Source organism: Aquarana catesbeiana, linkage group LG03 (genome assembly GCF_042186555.1).
Source record: "Aquarana catesbeiana isolate 2022-GZ linkage group LG03, ASM4218655v1, whole genome shotgun sequence".
NCBI classification, from domain to species: Eukaryota; Metazoa; Chordata; class Amphibia; order Anura; family Ranidae; genus Aquarana; species Aquarana catesbeiana.
Genome location: NC_133326.1, coordinates 250,621,425 through 250,634,778, shown reverse-complemented (window position 1 = coordinate 250,634,778; position 13,354 = coordinate 250,621,425).

Here is a 13,354-nt window from a genome sequence, read left to right as displayed (position 1 = left end):
GAAGAAGACATAGAATGTATTAAGATATAAAACCTTTTGCCTTTCCAAACCCTTTAATGGCATATGCTTGTCTTCAGGACTTCTCCAGAGCCTCTCCCATCCTCTGGAATTCCCTGCCCCGGTATATCTGATCAGCCCCTAACCTGTCCACCTTTAGGAGATCCCTGAAAACTCACTTACTCAGGGAAGCCTATCCCACACCCACCTAACAACCCCATCAAATCATTCCCAACATCTATTACCTTTTGTACCACCATCCCCTCCCTTTAGAATGTAAGCTCTACGAGCAGGGCCCTCCTGTCCCTTCTGTATTGTACTGTAATTGTGCTGTCCCCCCTCTACATTGTAAAGTGCTGCGTAAACTGTTGGCGCTATGTAGATTGTGAATAATAATAATAATAATAATCTCCCAATTATACAATTTAAAAGAGAATTACAGGTTTCCTGGAGCTTTAAATAATTTGTTCAGGCCAGCGTGGAAAAGTGAATGATTTGCTTGCTAGAACAGACTGGCTGCTGCTTGGGCTGTAATAGCAGCTTGTGCTACATACAGTAAGCGGTGCTGAGTTCCAGCAGCAGTACAATAGACTTCCACTCTACTCCCATATATACAGCAAGTCGATTTTTACCATTCAGAAGAAGCCTTGTATTTTTGTCAATAAAGAAAAAGCTTCCTCTGGTTCACCGAAGTGGAGAGGCGGATGGAAGATGTCACAATCTCTACTTCAGCCTGTCAAAGGACACCTTGTGTCCACTGAAAAAATTCAAAGCTTCTCCTAAATGGCAGAAGTGGTATAGGTGACTCTCTTTATATCTGGCAGCAGAAGAAAAATGTTTTGTACTGATCTCAGACACAGCACCACTTTCTGTACATGGCACAAACAACTAAGGTGTAGTAGTAAACCAATAAAATGCATTTTTGCAAAACTTCAGGCTCTCACTGGCAGCTAGTCATGTCAGTAATACTGAGGCACCAGTCCTGTGGTAATTACTGAAGTGGAGATTCCTTTTTTCAACATGGCTGCTAACTGGCATTGATGCCTCAAGTTTCTTTTGAAGAGTACATCTGACCAGTGCTGCAAGGCAAATAATGTGTTTGATCACTAAAGAAAGCAAAGAGATTCCTGTTTTCATAAGGAAATGTACATTTTAGACTTTAGCCTTTTACAAAACCTTTCATTTATCCAAAAAGCACGTCTGATACAGTTGCTCAGGTTACATTTTTTTAATATGGACCTAATTTAGGACCTCTGTTGGTATAGCTAGATATATAAAGGGACACATAAAATGAAAACAGAAACCTATATATGAGAGGTGTGAATAGGCAGGATGGAGTTCAATAAACTTAGCCCACACACTGTAATGTGCAATAAAGTTGCAATACATCATAACATAATAATGAACAATTGATTGGACTGTGCCTCTAAAAGTTGAACGTATCTGCTTACGTTTTCAGCAGGCTGATAAAATAGAAGAACTTGAAATAATGTTATCGTTTTTAATATTTGATATTTTTATATCTATCAGCTCTTCCATAGCTAAGTATGTGCTATTGTTTCTACTATCAGTTTTTCCAGCTGTAGTGACCTTCAATATTTCTAAAATATTTGCAAAGCAAAGGAATTTATCTTTTTAAAAACATTTTATCTCAATTATCTTCATTTGAGCCCCTTGAGCGGCTCAGTGTACATTTCGGCTGACAGGCAGGGGGAAAGATTTATGACCCAACAGTGTCTCTTCTGTTGTGAAAGCCCTACCTGTCAATGTTTTTACATTTTTTTTTTTACGTTTAATTCTGCCTTAAGGTTGCCTGCTCAGGTTTTGCAGTCTAGTGCATACAGTATTCTGAGCTTGTATTAAAGTATATTTTGTACAAGGAAAAGGGGACTTTCTCCGTAGCCCCAAATAGAGTAACTTCATGACACCAACAATTTTGTGTTTACATTTTTTTTTACAAAAGATTTTATTGTCACATAATAAGTTAAAATACTTGTGAACATGCATAACTGTGTGTCCCACAAAAATATACTCCCATATACTAGCAACAAATATTCTCATGCAAATAATCCAGAACACATATCAAAAATAGCCAATTTCATGTGTTGTAATAATCTTAAACAAAGAAGATACAAGTACATGTATGGGGCAGACATACATACATACATGGGGCATTGGATTGGGATGGACCCGCGCGTGGACAGGACAAGCTGCTAGATACAGTATATTGTGAATATATGGTTTGTTATTTAACAATCCCTATATGGGTGCCATTGGTTCTATTCCCTGAAATTTCACCCCCACCCACAGTCCTCTGGTGCTCCTATACCTGCCGCGGGGAGGTTTCCTGGTGATCCAGGCATCATCCTGAAGCGGGTGGTTTGCTCTTCATGTCCGAACATTATAACTCCCACTTCTCCTGAGAAAGCAGCTTAGGGCTATGAAACATGTTGAAAGACATCAAATGCGACATTACTTCCCATTCATGTACATGTATCTTCTTTGTTTAAGATTGTTACATGAGACATGAGACACATGTGACATGAGCTATTTTTTTATATCTGTTCTGAATTATTCACATGTTGCTAGTATATGGGAGTATATTTTTAGAAGACATACAGTTGTGCATGTTTTTTAGCTCATTATGTGACAGTAAAATGTAAACCCAATTTTGTTGGTGCCGTGAAGTTACTCTGTTTGGGGGTACTGAGAAAGTCACTTTTTCCTTGTACAAAATGTATTTTAATCTTAAGTTTCTAGTTGATGGTGCCCCAATAACTGTTTTACACACATTTTTGGCACTGTCACTACATTAAAGGGGCTGTAAATACTCGTTTTTTTATTTTATGATAGATAGATAGATAGATAGATAGATAGATAGATAGATAGATAGATAGATAGATAGATAGATAGATAGATAGATATTAAAAATGACTGCATAAATTACAGTGAAAACTTTACTGGAAAATGTCATAGGAACTAATTTGTTTAGGTCTGTACTACAATTTTCTGAAGATATTAGTTGATACCTGTCATGGTTTGCCGATTTGTGGAACAATTCAAATAATGTATTTTTAAAAGCAGAACTTAAAGCGGACCTTCTGACATTTTTTCAACTTTCCATCTATTAAATCTTCTGCTGTTGTTGTTTTAACTTTGGATTGAAAAACATTTTTTTTTCTGCCAGTAAATACCTTATACAGCCCACTTCCTGTTTCTTGTCTGGTAAAAAGCCTAGACTTATGACATCCTGCACAGCTCTCTCTCTCTCTCTCACTCTCGTGAGAGTTTGCCAGGAAGGGAGAGGGGATGAGTCATAAGAGGTCCAATGAGAGCTGCAGAGCCGGGGGTGTGTCTGTGTAAATCCAGGAAGTGAACAAGCAGCAGCTTCAGCTGCCCACAGTTAAAATGGCTGCAGCCATACTCAGTGGAGGGAGATTTCTGCAGCATATTTGGCAAATACAGAATCACAGTATATATAAAATGGAGGGAAGCGGCAGAATGGCAAAGATGTTTTTAATAAAAATTATGTAAGAAGACTGCAGTTCCTCTTTAAAAAAGTAGACATAAAGAAACAAAATGTTATCTGAAAGTGGATTACACAGACATTCTTTATTTATAAATAGCCCCCCTCAGAGGCTAATTTACTGACGGAGTTTGAGTGAAGAAGAGTCTCAAAATCTTTAGTAAATCAGCCTCCAATGGTATGATGTGATATGATGTCTATGTGTATAACATGCTAACCCTTGTAGTACAAAATGTAAATTTTTAATATATTAGGCGCAAATCCCTTTAGCTGTGTAATGTTATATGATCTTGAACCTGAATCTGTTCTAATGTTACAGTTATATATGATGTATGCTGTTTTGATACCCAATAAAAATTTATGAAACAAAAAAAAAATATTTGGTGTGACCACCCTTTGCCTTCAAAACAACATCAATTCTTCTAGGTACACTTGCACACAATTTTTGAAAGAATATTGTTCCAAACATAACTCATTATTGTTCCGCTCTCCAGCCCTTCACAAACTTCCTGCTACAGCCAAATATTTCACATTTTGACTCAGGATGTTCGCAAAGGGATGGAAAGCAGTACAATAATGAGTGTCTGCAATCAACAGTGAAGCATGGTGGAGGTTCCCCGCAAGTTTCGGGCTACATTTCTGCAAATAGAATTGGATATTTGGTCAGGGTCAATGGTGACCTCAATGCTGAAAAATACAGGCAGATACTTATCCATCATGTCATACCATCAGGGAGGCATGTGACTGGCCCCAAATTATTCTGCAGCAGGACAATGACCCCAAACATACAGCCAAAGTCATTAAGAACTATCATAAGTGTAAAGAAGAACAAAGAGTCCTGGAAGTGATTGTTTGGCTCCCACAGAGCCCTGATCTCAACATCATCGAGTCTGTATGGAATTACATGAAGAGACAGAAGGATCTGAGGCAGCCTATATCCATAGAAGATCTGTGGTTAGTTCTCCAAGATGTTTGGAACAACCTACCTGCAGAGTTCCTTCAAATACTGTGTGCAACTTTACTTAGAAGAATTGATGCTGCTTGAAAGCAAAGGGTAGTCACACCAAAAATATATTTAATTTGGATTTCTCTTAATTAACTTTCCATTTCGTAAATTTGTAAATTCGAAAATCCGAAAATAAGGAAGAAAATCCAAAAATTCTAAAGAACGAAGATCCGAAAATTCTAAAGACTAACTAACTAACTAATAATAACTAACTATTAAATTACAGTAGTACCTTGGATTACGAGCATAATTTTATCCAGAAGCATGCTTGTAATCCAAAGCACTCGTAAATCAAAGCGAGTTTCCCCATAGGAATCAGTAGAAACTCAGATAATTTGTTCCAGTGTCACAGCTAGTGTATGCAGTACCGCATGTGACCAGAGGTGGGGGGGTGCTGGAGACACTCGGAAACACTCAACGACGCTCAGAGACAACTCTGAGACGCTCTGAGACACTTGGAGACACTCAGACACTTGGAGCCACTCGTATATAAAGTATCGTAAAAAATTTGCCTGGTCATGAAGGGGGGGGGGGGTAAACCTTCTGGAGGACAAGTGGTTAAAATGGGAACATCATCATCTACACAAACTGTCTGTATGTCTTCCAAAAGACAAACATCATTTTGAACTAATTTTTAGTTTACTTTAAAAAAGTGCTTTATCATTTTCCAAATTTCAAGATTCTGAAATAGAATGCAGTTCCCAACAAGCTTCATGCTGCTAAGGCAAACATGACCAGTCTATTTATGTCCAACTACTAAGAAGAAATGCAGTATCTTTCTGTTTTGCAACCCTTGATGTCAAATATATTAATGAAATGTTTCCCATCCTGTGTCAAAACTACTAATTTTTTATTTCTGAAAAGAAGCAGCTGCACCAACTATCTACCAAACACTCTGTCATAACCACAAGTAAAATGAATGCCAAGCCCATTAAGTCCCATCTTTGCTTTTCCTAAAAATCTGTGCAATCCCTCTAAAATAGACACAAATATATGTTCCTTGTGTAATCTACAATTATCAGGAATTGCCAAAGGCATCATCTAGAAATGCACATACTGTAAAGAAAATGTATTCAGTTTTGCCATTGAATAGAATATGTAAAATGATCAGTATGATTTAGTTATAATAATCACCTAATCTTATCACATTTTCCAGAAAGCTAGAAACCTCCAGTATGTTTCAGCAACTCTTAAATAATTCAGTGTTTCTCAATGGTAAAAGGCTACTTTCATAGTAGTATTTATGGCTACTTGTCAGTTTCAGCGTGTCACAGTCAGAACTGTTTAAAAGTATAACTATAGTCAGGCTATGGACAGTCAAGTATTTAGAGCTGAAGTTATATACATGTATAATATCTTTCTTTGTACCCTCTCTCCCACCCCTTTTAAGACCGAGGTATGTAATTCAAGCAGGCCCCTGCATGCTCCTCCCTGATTGCCATTGGGTGTGGAAGACTTGTACAATCGTCGCTGTGGCGTGTGGGTGGGCCCAGAAGCCTGTCTGGGGCCTACCACAGCAGCAGAGGAATGATCCTGAGCTGTCTATCCTGAGTGAAGAAGCTGGACAACCGAGGAGATCCCAGGGGAGGACCCGTCATGGAAGGATCATGCAAAGTGCTGGTCTAGAGAGGGGTCTGGTGACTCGGTTGGAGGACGTATCCTGAAGTAATCTTACTGCATAGTACTGCCGGGTTGGCTTAAAGGTTCAAATATTGTGTCTGACATTCATCGCAAACCAATACATCCTGTGGCAGAGGATCGTACGGGTTTTATTCCAAACAAGTCTGTGGCAGAGACTTTTGTTCATGCTGCGTACTGGCTGCTAGGTTAGTGAGAGAAACCTATCCAGGCGGGCAAAGATTGAATACCACAAGGGGAGTGCATTCAATTACAAGTGTTAAATTCCAAAGAATGTTCTAAAGAATACTAAGGAAAGGTATTTGAGCTTCCCTGCAACGTTCCTTCTGCCTTTTTCCTGCTACTTCGTATATTACTTGTTCATTAAAGCATTGGAAAATATATTCAGGTGTTTGGTGTCTACATCGTCCAGAGGTAAACTCAACGGGACCCTAGACCCGGTGCCGGTGAAACAGAGGTATCGAGTGTGAAGGTAACAGCCCGCTTCTAACCAGCAGCTCCACCGAGAGTTAGTGCTACAGTAATATGGCAGGTGGTCCGGCGTTCTGGTAGTCCCAAGGAGTCTCAGTGATATCCGCAGGTGTGATTCTATGGCAGCATATTCTGAAGTGGCTGACAGATGAAAGCCACAACTCTCCTGGATACTGGGAAGACACCTGCGGATATCACTGAGACTCCTTGGGACTACCAGAATGCCGGACCACCTGCCATATTACTGATATGATGTGCTTCTACTCATCCACCCTTTTGTAAGTGTTTTTAACCCTTTGGGGAAATATAAAGTTTTACTTCTGGACTTAGAGGAGCCTTTTTTCTTTTCATTTTACTTCCAGAGTTTGCTTCTCCCTTCAAGTGCTGCCGAAAGTGCATGAAGACCCTCTTCTATTTCTACATAGACTGATAACTGCTTGGTTTGTTACTTAGAGCGCTTATATAGATATATATATATATATATATATATATATATATATATATATATATATATATATATATAGATATCTATAGATATATCTATAGATATCTATATATATATAGATATATCTATAGATATCTATATATATATATATATATATAGATATATATATATATCTATATATATATATATAGTATGTCACAAAATACACCCCTCACGTTTTTGTAAATATTTTATTATACCTTTTCATGTGACAAAACTGAAGAAATGACACTTTGCTACAATGTAATGTAGTGAGTGTACAGCTTGTATAACAGTGTAAATTTGCGGTCCCCTCAAAATAACTCAACACACAGCCATTAATGTATAAACCGTTGGCAACAAAAGTGAGTATACCCCTAAGTGAAAATGTCCAAATTGGGCCCAAAGTGTCAATATTTTGTGTGGTCACCATTATTTTCCAGCACTGCCTTAACCCTCTTGGGCATGGAGTTCACCAGAGCTTCACGGGTTGCCACTGGAGTCCTCTTCCCCTACTCCATGATGACATCACAGAGCTGGTGGATGTTATAGACCTTGTGCTCTACCACCTTCCGTTTGAGGATTCCCCACAGATGCTCAATAGGGTTTAGGTCTGGAGACATGCTTGGCCAGTCCATCACCTTTACCCTCAGCTTCTTTGACAGGCTGACCCCTAATTCCTTCAACCAGCTGCATGAGTGCTGCTGGCACAGGGGACTACAGTTCATTGAGGGAACCATGAATGCCAACATGTACTGTGACATACTGAAGCAGAGCATGATCCCCCTTCGGAGACTGGGCTGCAGGGCAGTATTCGAACATGATAATGACCCCAAAGACACTTCCAAGACAACCACTGCCTTGCTAAAGAAGCTGAGGATAAAGTTGATGGACTGGCCAAGCATGTCTCCAGACCTAAACCCTATTGAGCATCTGTGGGGCATCCTCAAACAGAAGGTGGAGGAGCATAAGGTCCACCAGTTCTGTGATGTCATCATAGAGGAGTGGAAGAGAACTCCAGTGGCAACCTGTGAAGCTTTGGAGAACTCCTTGCCCAAGAGGGTTAAAACACATACAACAAACCAAGTTTAGCGCTGTCCCCACTATACCTATTCCAACAGTAAACAGTCTGTATGTATATTCCTCGCTTAAGGTGTTGCAGCTCTCCCAAAAGTCCACTGGGTGTTAGACATGATTCTGAAAATATATAAAGACAAGAGAGAGTGCATGCCAGCCCTAGTGTGTTATCGTTTAATAGATGAAGATAAGTGTATAAAAAACGAGGGTTGCACTCACAAACATCCAGCGTTAAATGGCATAAACAGCTCCATAATAGCCTCCTCTCCTGGTTTGTAGGGATCAATTAGCTCACAGCAACTAGCAGCGTGGTAAAGTATTTCAGTAAGCACAGACCGCCTGCTTCCTTGTAACACACACCGCCCAAAGCACTCACACGGACCAGCCGGCGCTGCCTGATGTCACTCGTGGCCAGGGAGGGGATGCACAGTGATGCAGCTGACTCCTCTCGTAAGCTTCATGCAATTGCTAGGACAACATGTTTCGGAGGCGTGGCCTCCTTCTTCAGGTAGAGGGGAAAGATAGAGAACTAAAATCCACAGTGAAAATCTTCAATCTATCATTACACCCACTGGTAGAGAATGAGATTAGTCTTTTGCAGAAAGGCCTGAATTTTGCCCCAAGCAGTAATGCTAACTTATTTGAACTGTTTAAAGATTTACACAAGTACATCCATGTTATTACAGTGAAGCGATTCTACGTTCTAAAAGTCGCCAAGGATACGAAGATTAGTGAGAATATAGCCAATATAGCCAATATATCACCAAACAGCACCCAGAAAGAATAAACACCTCAGTTAGAAGAAAGCTGTGACCAGAGTATGAGCAATAATATTGATGAAGAGGCAATTAATATTCTTGAAAAACTACTTCTAGAGGGAGGATCAGAGACGGAGATCCCTATATCGACACCTTTTTCCAATGGGATTATACAGTCCACATTTTGTCCGAAGTCCACTTTTTACCCGCACCATGTTAAAAATAAATACATCAAAACTTTCTACGCCATGGTGTATGCAGACTTTAGAAAACTCCGTGAGTCACCACATGGAAAAGTAAATATGCCTAATCTCTGCAAGCAAGAAAAAGATGCTCTACTTGCATTTAAAGAGAACCATGATCTAGTAATTCGCACAGCAGACAAAGGAGGAGGTATTGTTATTCAGGATAGGGTGGAATATCTCAAGGAAGCATATAGGCTCCTATCTGATAATGCTACATATGAAATACTGCAAAATGATCCCCTACCAGAATACAAAGTGGAACTAGCGGAATTGATGAATCAAGCCTTTGCCCAGGGTCTAATACAAAAATCAGAGAAACAATTCTTCCTAATGAATTATTTAAAGATGCCATATTTCTACCACACTCCGAAGGTCCATAAGGACCCGGTATGCCCACCTGGTAGACCCATAGTGGCCAGTATGGATGACATTACGAGCCGAGTTTCTCAATATGTGGATGCTTTCCTCCAACCTCTTGTTACTTCCCTTCCTGCATACATAAAGGATTCTGCACATGTCTTGGACACCTTAAAGCAATACAAATGGGAGACAGGGTACTTATGGTTATCCTTGGACGTGAGTTCACTCTACACGTCAATCCCCCATGAGGGTGGTCTAAGGGCAGTCGAATACTTCCTATCCGAAGCAGATTACATGAACCCCAATCAATCCAAATTCATCTGCCATTGCACTAAGTTTGCCTTGGAGAGGAATTATTTCTCTTTCCAGGGCAAATTTTATAGACAGATAGCTGGCACGGCTATGGGTGCACATTCTGCACCATGTTATGCCAATCTGTTCATGGGGTATTAGGAAAAATCCTGTATTTGGCAGCACAATCCATTTGCCAAACATCTGGTATACTATGGGAGGTATATCGATGATATACTGATTATTTGGGATGGACCACCTGATATTATTGACAAATTTGTCTCATATTGTAATAACAATATGTTTGGTATCCAATTTACCCATGTAGTAGACGCTCATTCCCTGGTATTCTTGGATCTTGAACTAGGTAGTGATGGAGATGGCAACATCACATCCAAAACCCACTTCAAAGAACCTGCTGGCAACTCCTATGTGCATCAGAGGAGTTGCCATCACCCTAAATGGAAAGATAACATACCCTACAGTCAGTTCTGTAGGCTACGCAGGAATTGTAGTAGCACCAAAGATTATGATGATCAGGCAACCATATTGTCAAAAAAGTTTTTGGAAAAAGGATATGCAGATCATCACATTCAAAAGGCGAGAGACCAATATAGAGAAGGCATCCAGAACAAGATTATGACTACATCTGTAAAAGAACAACATGACATTCTTTTTATTACAACATTCAACAATCAGCACTGGGCTATAAAAAGAGCTGCCCAAAAGCACTGGCCAATTTTGGGGCAGGGCAATACACTTGGAAAAATCCTCCCCAATAAACCTCGGGTAGTATTCTGACGTGCAAAAATGTGAAAAGTTTAATTGCCCCCAGTCGCCTTAAAGACAAACAAAGCTTAAAAATGCAAAACATCCCTCAATTTTTTAACATTACTGGATGTTATAGATGTAAAGGCATTAAATGCAAAGCGTGTAAATTTATCTCTCATGGCCAGAAGTCATTTAGTCGTAAAGATAGCCGCACCTTCTACATTAAACAATTTATATGTTGCAATACCCAGTTTGTTATCTATGGGTTGAGGTGCCCATGTGGGTACCTCTATGTAGGTAGAAAGGTGCGTGCGATGAGGACCCGCTTTGATGAACACCGTAGGTTTATAGAAAAAAAGGTTGAGAATCATAGTGTGCCACGTCACTTTAAGCATAAACATGATGGCAGCACTACAGGGTTGGAACTTTTTGGTATAGAATCCATACCTATGTCTATCCCGGAAGGTGAACGTTTTGCTTGTTTATGCAAACGTGAATCCTATTGGATTTTCACTCTAAACAGTATGGTACCAGTAGGGTTAAAGGAAGAACTTGAAATAGGTACACTCATATGACATTACCCAATGTATAAGATATTCTGTTTGACATTGTTTAGCCTTTCAGTCGGGTGGTGTTGTGGATGGGAGTTGAACCGTTGACCCTTGGTGCTGCCGGTTGAGAGTGCTACCCACTACACCACTGTGCTGCCCTGAACACTTATTCAATTTATAAATCCTCCATATTCATTATTTTAGTTTTAGACTTTCGTTATGTATGAATCAGATTATAATTTTATCAGATAGGGGTCCAATTTAGGACCATACACTTTATAGCTTGATATAACTTTATTTATTTCTTCACCACCTAAAAACCATATAATGTAATACAATTAATTTCTACATTGGATATGCCATGACGTCTTGCATCTTTATCGATATGATGTTGTATTATGTATATATTATATATCATTTATTTATGTATTTTGATATGTATGATTATGTCCTCGCAGCGTGATTTTCTGTTGTTGATGATATTAATTAATATATAGTGTATATTTTATAGTATATTTTATAGTACTGTTCACATAAGTACTTTTTAAATAAGTTTTAATTACATATGACAAGAACTCTTTTTATTTAGATTTATATTAAAGATAGTGCTAATTCTCTATGTTTATTTGTACTAAACACCATTTTAGGATGCTGTTGCTATATAACCCCCTCCGTCTTGTAGATACCTCTTGCTGTGTACTCCGTGTTCCTGATCTGTTATGATGCCATTGGTTCATAGATAGGAGGGCGGGGGGGTTTGAGCATATATTATCACTAGAGGAGATGAGGGTGTCACCTGAAGAAGGAGGTCACGCCTCTGAAACATGTTGTCATAGCAATTGCATGAAGCTTACGAGAGGAGTCAGCTGCATCACTGTGCATCCCCTCCCTGGCCACGAGTGACATCAGGCAGCGATGGCTGGTCCGTGTGAGTGCTTTGGGTGTTGTGTGTTACAAGGAAGCAGGTGGTCTGTGCTTACTGAAATACTTTACCATGCTGCTAGTTGCTGTGAGCTAACTGATCCCTACAGACCAGGAGAGGAGGCTATTATGGAGCTGTTTATGCCATTTAACGCTGGATGTTTGTGAGTGCAACCCTCGTTTTTTATACACTTATCTTCATCTATTAAACGATAACACAGTAGGGCTGGCGTGCGCTCTCTCTTGTCTTTATATATTTCCAAGACGGTTAAGGCAGTGCTGGAAAATAATGGTGGCCGCCCAAAATATTGACACTTTGGGCCCAATTTGGACATTTTCACTTAGGGGTGTACTCACTTTTGTTGCTAGTGGTTTAGACATTAATGGCTGTGTGTTGAGGTATTTTGAGGGGACAGCAAATTTACACTGTTATACAAGCTGTACACTCACTACTTTACATTGTAGCGAAGTGTCATTTCTTCAGTGTTGTCACATGAAAATTTTTTTAAAAGATTAACAAAAATGTGAGGGGTGTACTCACTTTTGTGAGATTCTGTGTGTGTGTATATGTATATGTATATATATATATATATATATACACACAAAGTGTGATTAAGGTACAAATTGAGGGCTAAATGTGTTTTAGGGCAGGATACATTGTAGGGCTTTTTTCCTCATTTAAATGTCAAAGTAACAGAGTATTCTGCCCCCAGAGGGGTTGTGCAGAATAACAACAAACATTCAGCCTCCTGGCTATTTTCTTACATATCTTTGTCTATTCCTCCTTAGGACATAGCTGTCCTAGTCTCAGACTATCTACTTATCTTTCTCCTTTAGTCACCAGTCACCAATAAATAAGTTATGTAATTCTTCTGTGTGAAAGTTCTGCTGTCAATCTCTATTACATAGGAATGGATGGTCGCAAAGACAAAATGTTTCAGAAGGTTTCATTTTGGATGTTAACCACTTGCCGACCTTGTACTGTAGTTTTACTGCTACAGTGCGGGCCGGCTGCACAGAATCATGTATATATACTTGATTCTGCATTTCCAGGTAGGGAAGCGCACACACACACGCCCGCCCGGCTGTGCTGTTCTGTCACTGGCTCCAGCACATGCAGTTCCCAGCCAATGATTTATGGCTGGAACCCACTGATCGTCGGAGCAAGTGACAGGTGAGAACAACACAAAGCTCTCTTCTTACAGCGGTGACGTGCCTGTTTTTGTTTCCCTACAAAGCAGGGAATAAAAACTGCCATATCCCTTAGTACAAATCAGCA